Genomic DNA, 10,000 nt, shown 5'->3' with positions numbered 1-10,000 from the left:
CCTGATGGTGTCAAATATATTGGAAGAGGGATGGTTGTCCAATTGCAATATATTCTGATGGTGTCAAATATATTGGAAGTGGGATGGTTGTCCTGATGGTGTCTAATATATTGGAAGTGGGATGGTTGTCCAATTGCAATATATTCTGATGGTGTCAAATATATTGGAAGTGGGATGGTTATCCTGATGGTGTCTAATATATTGGAAGTGGGATGGTTGTCCAATTGCAATATATTCTGATGGTGTCAAATATATTGGAAGTGGGATGGTTGTCCAATTCCCATACATCCTGATGGTGTCAAATATATTGTAAGTGGGATAGTTGTCCAATTCCCCTATATCCTGATGGTGTCAAATATATTGGAAATGAGATGGTTGTCCAATTACCATACATCCTTATGGCTTCAAATATATTGTAAGTGGGATGCTTGTTCAATTACCATATATATTGTGTCAAATATGTTCAAAGTGGGATGGTGTCCCATCACTACATATTGTCATCAGAGCACGTTTTAGGAAAACATAATTGTAATGTCTAAAAATACATTTAGCCATATATCCCATGACTCCCTGATCTCATATCTGTCTTTGGAGTTGTAAAATTCTACTGTCCAAAATCCATATATTTTTTTTTGACTTGAATATATTGGAAGTAGGATTATCAGATCTCAGCTTCAGAACAACATAAGAGGTTTTTACAAACGGGTCTATCTTTGTCTGGGTCTATCTTACTCAGCGTGTGAGTTTGGAGAAGATTGGAGAGAATAAATATTTTCACTCAAAAAAACTAAAAGGGGTCCCCCTATGAGTTGTTTTTAAGTGAAAAAATTTATGTCCTCCAATCATCTCCAAACTCACACCCTGAGTTGATGACACTCAGACTTAGACGAAACTGGTCTTACTTTGAAGATATTTCACTCCTAAGCCAAGATCTGATAATCCAACTTCCAATATATTCCAGTCAAAAACATATATGGGTTTTTGACAGTAGAATTTTACACTTCTAATTACAGAAAAAGGATCAGAGGGACTTGGGCTGTATGGAAACATGTATTTTTTTTAACTATATAAAATGTTTTCCCAAAATGTATAAGTCTTTACTTTAACCATCCCAATTGCAATATATTTGACACAAGTGTTATATATTATATTTAAGCAGTACATTTCTTCGTAGATGTCTTTCAGTAACTGTAAAACATTTATTTTAATTATTTGTAATTTGCTAAGACACATGGAAGACCTTTACATCCCGAGGTAGTGATAGCTTACAACCTGGTCTCACACCTACTTGTGATATAGTCACATATATAGGAGACTGCAATTCATGCTGAAAATATGCGATATGTCACGAATTGCAGATTACTATATCACGAGTAGGTGTGAGACCGGGCTGTAGCTTAACATTACTGGCTGATGTAACTTTGCTAACTGACAAAGCGACACATTTATGTTATGATTAAAACCAATATTTAACAAAAAATATATTCATTAAACACATGAAAAGTGTTGTATTCTAATCAAATGATATTTAAACTCCCGCACGAGTTATGCACAGGGGCCGTGTCTTCATTAATTCAGACTTATTATCCTGGATTTAAGTCCTTTATAGAGTATTTAGTTATTTTTTATAACGTCTCTTCCTTACACATGTAAACAATCGTACACACACAAAAATGCGTGTATTTGTATAACTAAAAATGTGAGTCTGTAAACAAGTTTTAGTCCCCACACCGAGATTATATCCATCTACACACAGACAAAGAGAGAGTCCACCAGTTTCGCTACACTACACTTTGTTTGGGTTTTTATGTACTGTTTCTAATTCTATATTTTTGTTGTGATATCAGTTATAATTGAATATGTATTTTGTCTCGTTCACCAGTGATATTTTTCAGTTACTGTAGTTAAAACAGCATTTAACTAATCCATACGGGCCTACTTACATATTCATGATTGGATTTACATCACACACTGTAGCTGACACGAAACATAAATCCTTTGTGAACGTAGTCCCTACGTTTCATCTGAATTATTCATAACATAGTGAGCGAAGCACTGACCTATGGCTACGTTGAGCCCTACGTGAGCAGTGTGAAGACAGCAATATTAGTAAGCTGATCCCCATAGCAACTGGAAGTTAATTTTTCACAATAAAAAACCTCTGGTGTTTAGTACCTTAAAATTTGTAAACATGCATATTATTATATAACTTCATTCATAACATGCTCTAAAGCTTTTCATAATTGTATATCAAACAAACATCACTATTCTCTCACACTATGTGTGTGACACATACTGAGATTTGACATTGATAAATTATGTGCATTCTTTTAATAGCATACTGCTAAACAATACAGTGTCAATACAAACCCATGGTGAAATTAACTTTCCAGATCCTCCTCTTTCTGTAAACGTATTGTATGTTTAACGATACATTAAGTTACTCATGTTTTATTTAATTATGTGTATCTACTTCTATATATAAATTAAGAGAGGATAAATCTCCTTCAAAATGAAATTGAACAAAAAATTCTGAATTAAAAAAGGGCTTTTTCAGCAGTTCAGTGGTGGTTGAAGTGAGGGGTTTATATATATATATATATATATATATATATATATATATATATATATATATATATATATATGTGTGTGTGTGTGTGTGTGTGTGCTTTTAAACGTATTTATATATGTATAATGTTAATACAAAATCTCATAAAAAACATGGTCAAATCCAATACGCTTAGAGACCAACGACATTCCTTACACCTGGACCCCCATGACTACTGACGAAGAACACTCAGAAAAGTGACACTGAGCCTGCTGTGGGCCAACGCTGTTTTCTGACTGTGACTCTGAGCCGAGTGTAGTCAATTCACAAAAAACATTATAAGAACGCAGTACCAAAGCATGGCTCAATTTTGCATGTAGGTATTTGAGTATACACTAAGTAGGCTACAAGCTTATTGTTTTTAGTCCAATACACTTTATAAACTTGAATTCCTCTGTTTTTTTTTCATTTGTTTTAAATTATGCTCTAAACGTGTTGGATTCTCCGTGTTGACACGTAGCGTATAATTTCGTGTTAACACGTTAAGGTATTGACGCGTTATGAACGTGTTAACACGTTAAGTTTGTGTATTTCGTGAATCATGATGCTTTACTGCCACCAACTGGTGTATGGCGTTATTGCTGAAACAACATAAAGCCTTAACTTACCAAATAACGGAAACAATTCCAGTGTTTAATGTTCTGAACAATGTTTATGAGATTTTGTATAAACATTATACAAACATAATATTTATATAAACATAAATACGTTTAAAAGCGCACACAAACATAGATATATATACCCCTCACTTCAACCACCACTGAATTTACTGCTGAAAAAAGCCCTTTTTTAATTCAGATTTTTTTGTTCAATATAATTTTGAAGGAGATTTATCCTATCTTAACATATATAAGTATGTGGCCACAAATGGGTCCACAATTCCATTTAGACCTAACAGGTGGTGGTGGGGTCTTAGTTCCGAAAAGCCATTTAGTGGACAAAATAGCAGTTGCTTACCTCTTCGTAGTACCACACCATCCCAATCCACATATATGATACGCCGCTTGGTGGACCTTATCGGCCTAGCGCGCGGCGCCCCCTAGACGATTTACTTTGCAGAGCCCGGGGTCGGGTCCTGGGCACACGTGGTGAGAGCTAAAAATCCTCAAAGTTTGGGCCTTTTACCCGCACTTTTGCATCAATCCACCAGGTGGCTCCCGGAACGTCCCGATTCCAATATATTCCATTACAGGCAAATATATTGGGATTGGGATGGCGTATATATTTATCATTCGTTGAAGTGTTTTGTAATGTTTTTAATACTTTTAACATGCCCAACATCCATAGACATTAACATTTTTAAAGTGTTGGCTACTTTGATAAGGCAACACAAACGTCCTTTCACAAAGTTTCCAACTATCTTTGATATATGTATAATGCCAGTAAACCGACAAACACGTAACCACAGTGAGCCAGCCTGCCCTTCTGAAACTCTTGTCCGAACGCCTTACTTTCAAATTTTCAAGTTAGCTAATGTTACTGCTGCATTACTTAAGGTGGAAGCGAAAAATTTAAAAGCTTCTGAGCGAACACCAGTCAGAATGTCAACACTAGAACTATCAGGATTTTCATATACCCCCTTTTTCTACCAGAGGCTGCCAAATGGCAGTGCTGGGGTAATTTGCAACCCATTAGGCCACATTTTGTTATGTACATTAAGCCACTACTAGGTGCTAAAACGGGGGGATGGGTGATAGTGTGAACTGTGTTGACTGACAAAGCTCTGAGAGTCACAGCAGGCACAGACTTTCAGGAGTTTAGTTTAGGGCAACAGTCTCAACAAATAAAAAATATTTTGGTACTTTGGCAGTTTTCTCAGCTGCTGATAATTATTATTATAATCTTTCAAAAATATAATGAAATAATACTTGTTTATTTAGAATACACACAATAAAGAATTATTTAAGCTTTTTAGTTTATATTTGTTGATCTAATGCAGTATTATTTGATGTGAAACCTACAAAAACCTTGAGAAATATAAATAAAAAATTCAGTTAAGTAAAAATTGCTCAAAAATAGTATTTAAGTTTAATTTGAGTCATATTTACTTGTCAAGAAAAACACTTTGCCAATGGGGTGAGATATTTTGACTTAAAACAAGAAAAAATGTCCTGATAATATTCTTTTACTTGGGTTTTTAAATGTTTAAGTAAAAATGTCCTTTTTACAAGTAGCTGAGGGTTGTTTTTTGTATAAATTTATGTAAAAATATCTTTACCTATTGGCAGTTTTTCAAAAGACAAAAACTACTTAAAATAAGGTTACAACATATCAGAGCTATTTTGACTAATCAATATGCCACTTTTTGCACTGTGAAAACAATCCTACATTAGTACAAAGGAGGCAGTTTTTCAAAAGGCAAATTTACTTAAAATCTGAACTTTAGCTATTTTGACAAATCATCAGTGAGAAAACAATCCAAAATTAGTACAAAGGAGGCAGACTTGAGGTGTTTTGGAATTATAGTTCAAATAATGTCTTTGTGTGAGTTTTAGAGAAAGATGACTGCAGACACTGGAAAACTTGTTAATAAAGTGCATAAACTTTATATAATAAACTGCACCAAAGTAAATAGCCTATCTGGCTACATGCTGAGTGAAATAAAATAGAATAAACCTTTCTCACTATAGTACAATATTACAAATATACACGATGGAGGTAACTGAGATGGGTGTGTCAGTGTCAGTCAGGGTGTGTATTCCCTGCCACATACGCCGAGGGTCAGAGGAGGTAAAGTGCTCCTCAATCCAGAGTTTGTAGCAGTGCTTGGCTATAGCTGTTAGTCTCTTCATATTGCCAGGAACTCCAGTGGGCGGTACAAAGGACGCTTGTACCCTGAGCGCTTCTATGCTGAGGGATGCCATGCCAAGAAATCTCGGACCACCAGTCTTGTTTTTTGCCCTTCTTTTGTATGCATTAGGTTTCTCCATTTATGTGCATCTGCTTTTCTTTTTTCTGTAAATCAGGACCGGCGTTTGTAGCAGTGCTTGGCTATAGCTATTCCTCTCCTCAGGTTAGCTCTGGCCAAGCTGTATGCTTCCCGGCGTCCTGATCTGAAGGCAGCATCTCTGGCTTTGAGCAATGTGCGAACCTCTCTGTTTATCCAGGGCATTTGAATAGGGAATGTTAATTGTTATGGCAAACTTAAATTTAATGATTAAGTATCACCAGGAAGAAAGATCGATGCTCAAAGAATTCTTTGAGGAGAAGAGAGGAATAAGACAGACAGTCAAAGTCAGTCCACACAGTTGTTGATGTGTTTCAGGACAGAGTTAGTGTAGGTGTCCAAGTGGATGTGTGAGCCTGTGGAGGCTCGGGCAGCATACTCACTCCAGTCGGTGTGCTGGAACTGTTGCTGAAGGAAGGAGTCAGCCCCATCCATCCAGAACTTTACAGTTCTGGTTGAAGGCTTAATCCTCTGCATGACTGGAGTGTATTTGGGAAGCAGGAACAAAGAAAGATGATCGGAAAGTCCAAGATGGGGGTGGGGTGTTGTTTTGAAGCTGGTTAAAGTCGAACCAATGCTGAATCCGGTGTTTGTGCAGTGAATGTTAATTTCCAAAAGTGTCTGTCTGTCGTAACTGTAGTTCGCAAGAGTTATTTGCGCAAGAAAACTGGAGATAGCTAAGTACAGAAGTATAACATCACTAAAACCGGTAAGACGCTGAGCCTCGCAGTGTGATCGTGACGCCATCTTGGTCCTGGGAGACCAAGGACCATTTCCTATGGATATCAAGGTCCCAGAATCTGGAGGAAGAGAGGAGAGGCACGGAATCCACATTGCTCGAGGTACCCTGTAAAGTTTCCACAGTAAGTGGCGGTTTGGGGTCCCATGTCATCTGCTGGTGTGGGTCCACTGTATTTTCTGAGGTCCAAGGTCAACGCAGCCGCCTACCAGGGAGATTTAGATTACTTTATGCTTCCTTATGCTTCCAAGCGGGGTGGGTTAGTGCAGTGTGTAGTGCTGTTGAGAGCGAAGACACCCGCAAGTTCCACAGCACAAGCTCTTAGCACACGGCCAGGTACACCATCAGGGCCAGCTGCCTTCCGTGCATTCACTCTGCTCAGCATGCGACTGACGTCCGAAGTGGAAAGTACAAGTGGGTTGTCGTCGGTGGAGGATCGTTTATTGAAGATATCAATATCATCTGGTCGAAACGAGTGTAAAAGTTGTTCAGCTCATCAGGGAGTGAAGCACTGTTGGTACATGGAACAAAGCTAGTTGGTTTATAGTCAGTCAGGGTGTGTATTCCCTACCACATACGCCGAGGGTCAGAGGAGGTAAAGTGCTCCTCAATCCGGCGTTTGTAGCAGTGCTTGGATATAGCTATTAGTCTCTTCATATTGCCAGGAACTCCAGTGGGCGGTACAAAGGACGCTCGTACCCTGAGCGCTTCTATGCTGAGGGATGCCATGGTAAGAAATCTCAGACCACCAGTCTTGTTTTTTGCCCTTCTTTTGTACGCATTAGGTTTTTCCATTTATGTGCATCTGCTTTTGTTTTTTTTGTGAATCAGGACCGGCGTTTGTAGCAGTGCTTGGCTATAGCTATTCCTCTCCTCAGGTTAGCTCTGACCAAGCTGTATGCTTCCCGGCGTCCTGATCTGAAGGCAGCATCTCTGGCTTTGAGCAGAGTGCGAACCTCTCTGTTCATCCAGGGCTTCTGATTAGGGAATGTTAATTATTATGGCAAACTTAAAATTAGTGATTAAGTATCACCAGGAAGGAAGATTGACGCTCAAAGAATTCTTTGAGGAGAAGAGAGGAATAAGACAGACAGTCAAAGATTGCGTGAATCCGGTGTTTGTGCAGTGAATGTTAATTTCCAAAAGAGTCTGTCTCTTGTAGCTGTAGTTCGCAAGAGTTATTTGCGCAAGAAAACTGGAGATAGCTAAGTACAGAAGTATAACATCACTAAAACTGGTAAGACGCTGAGCCTCGCAGTGTGATCGCGATGCCATCTTGGTCCTGGGAGACCAAGGACCATTTCCTATAGAAATCAAGGTCCCAGAATCTGGAGGAAGAGAGGAGAGGCACGGAATCCACATTGCTCGAGGTACCCTGTAAAGTTTCCACAGTCAGTGGCGGTTTGGGGTCCCATGTCATCTGCTGGTGTGGGTCCACTGTATTTTCTGAGGTCCAAGGTCAACGCAGCCGCCTACCAGGGAGATTTAGATTACTTTATGCTTCCAAGCGAGGTGGGTTAGTGCAGTGTGTAGTGCTGTTGAGATAGCGTCCTCGGTGGATCTGTTGCAACGATAAGCAAACTGGTGTGGGTCCAGCGTAGCAGGCAGGCAGGATTTCAAGTGAGAAAGAACTAGTCTTTTAAAGCACTTGGAAATTATTGGGGTGAGTGCTACAGGTCGAAAGTCATTAAAGTCTGAAGCAGTAGAATGCTTAGGCACAGGCACAATAATGGCTGACTTAAAGATAGATGGTACAGCTGCCTGGGCAAGCGAAACATTAAAGATGTGAGCGAAGACACCCGCAAGTTCCACAGCACAAGCTCTTAGCACACGGCCAGGTACACCATCAGGGCAAGCTGCCTTCTGTGCATTCACTCTGCTCAGCATGTGACTGACGTCCGAATTGGAAAGTACAAGTGGGTTGTCGTCGGTGGAGGATCGTTTATTGAAGATATCAATATCATCTGGTCGAAACGAGCGTAGAAGTTGTTCAGCTCATCAGGGAGTGAAGCACTGTTGGTAGATGGAACAAAGCTAGTTGGTTTATAGTCAGTCAGGGTGTGTATTCCCTGCCACATACGCCGAGGGTCAGAGGAGGTAAAGTGCTCCTCAATCCGTCGTTTGTAGCAGTGCTTGGCTATAGCTATTAGTCTCTTCATATTGCCAGGGACTCCAGTGGGCGGTACAGAGGACGCTTGTACCCTGAGCGCTTGTTGATGCATTTCAGGACAGAGTTAGTGTAGGTGTCCAAGTGGATGTGTGAGCCTGTGCAGGCTCGGGCAGCATACTCACTCCAGTCGGTGTGCTGGAACTGTTGCTGAAGGAAGGAGTCAGCCCCATCCATCCAGAACTTTACAGTTCTGGTTGAAGGCTTAATCCTCTGCATGACTGGAGTGTATTTGGGAAGCAGGAACAAAGAAAGATGATCGGAAAGTCCAAGATGGGGGAGGGGTGTTGTTTTGAAGCTGGTTAAAGTCCAACCGATGCTGAATCCGGTGTTTGTGCAGTGAATGTTAATTTCCAAAAGTGTCTGTCTGTCGTAACTGTAGTTCGCAAGAGTTATTTGCGCAAGAAAACTGGAGATAGCTAAGTACAGAAGTATAACATCACTAAAACCGGTAAGACGCTGAGCCTCGCAGTGTGATCGCGATGCCATCTTGGTCCTGGAAGACCAAGGACCATTTCCTATAGAAATCAAGGTCCCAGAATCTGGAGGAAGAGAGGAGAGGCACGGAATCCACATTGTTCGAGCTACCCTGTAAAGTTTCCACAGTCAGTGGCGGTTTGGTGTCCCATGTCATCTGCTGGTGTGGGTCCACTTTATTTTCTGAGGTCCAAGGTCGACGCAGCCGCCTACCAGGGAGATTTAGATTACTTTATGCTTCCTTATGCTTCCAAGCGAGGTGGGTTAGTGCAGTGTGTAGTGCTGTTGAGATAGCGTCCTCGGTGGATCTGTTGCAACGATAAGCAAACTGGTGTGGGTCCAGCGTAGCAGGCAGGCAGGATTTCAAGTGAGAAAGAACTAGTCTTTTAAAGCACTTGGAAATTATTGAGGTGGGTTATGCAGTGTGTAGTTCTGTTGAGAGCGAAGACACCCGCAAGTTCCACAGCACAAGCACTCAGCACACGGCCAGGTACACCATCAGGGCCAGCTGCCTTCCGTGCATTCACTCTACTCAGCATGCGACTGACGTCCGAAGTGGAAAGTACAAGTGGGTTGTCATCGGTGGAGGATCGTTTATTGAAGATATCATTATCATCTGGTCGAAACGAGCGTAAAAGTTGTTCAGCTTATCAGGGAGTGAAGCACTGTTGGTAAATGGAACAAAGCTAGTTGGTTTATAGTCAGTCAGGGCGTGTATTCCCTGCCACGTACACCGAGGGTCAGAGGAGGTAAAGTGCTCCTCAATCCGGCATTTGTAGCAGTGCTTGGCTATAGCTATTAGTCTCTTCATATTGCCAGGAACTCCAGTGGGCGGTACAAAGGACGCTCGTACCCTGAGCGCTTCTATGCTGAGGGATGCCATGGTAAGAAATCTCAGACCACCAGTCTTGTTTTTTGCCCTTCTTTTGTACGCATTAGGTTTTTCCATTTATGTGCATCTGCTTTTGTTTTTTTTGTGAATCAGGACCGGCGTTTGTAGCAGTGCTTGGCTATAGCTATTCCTCTCCTCAGGTTAGCTCTGACCAAGCTGTATGCTTCCCT

Source organism: Hoplias malabaricus, chromosome 16, assembly GCF_029633855.1.
Source record: "Hoplias malabaricus isolate fHopMal1 chromosome 16, fHopMal1.hap1, whole genome shotgun sequence".
Classification (NCBI taxonomy): Eukaryota; Metazoa; Chordata; class Actinopteri; order Characiformes; family Erythrinidae; genus Hoplias; species Hoplias malabaricus.
Note: the sequence above shows the minus strand (reverse complement) of the source record.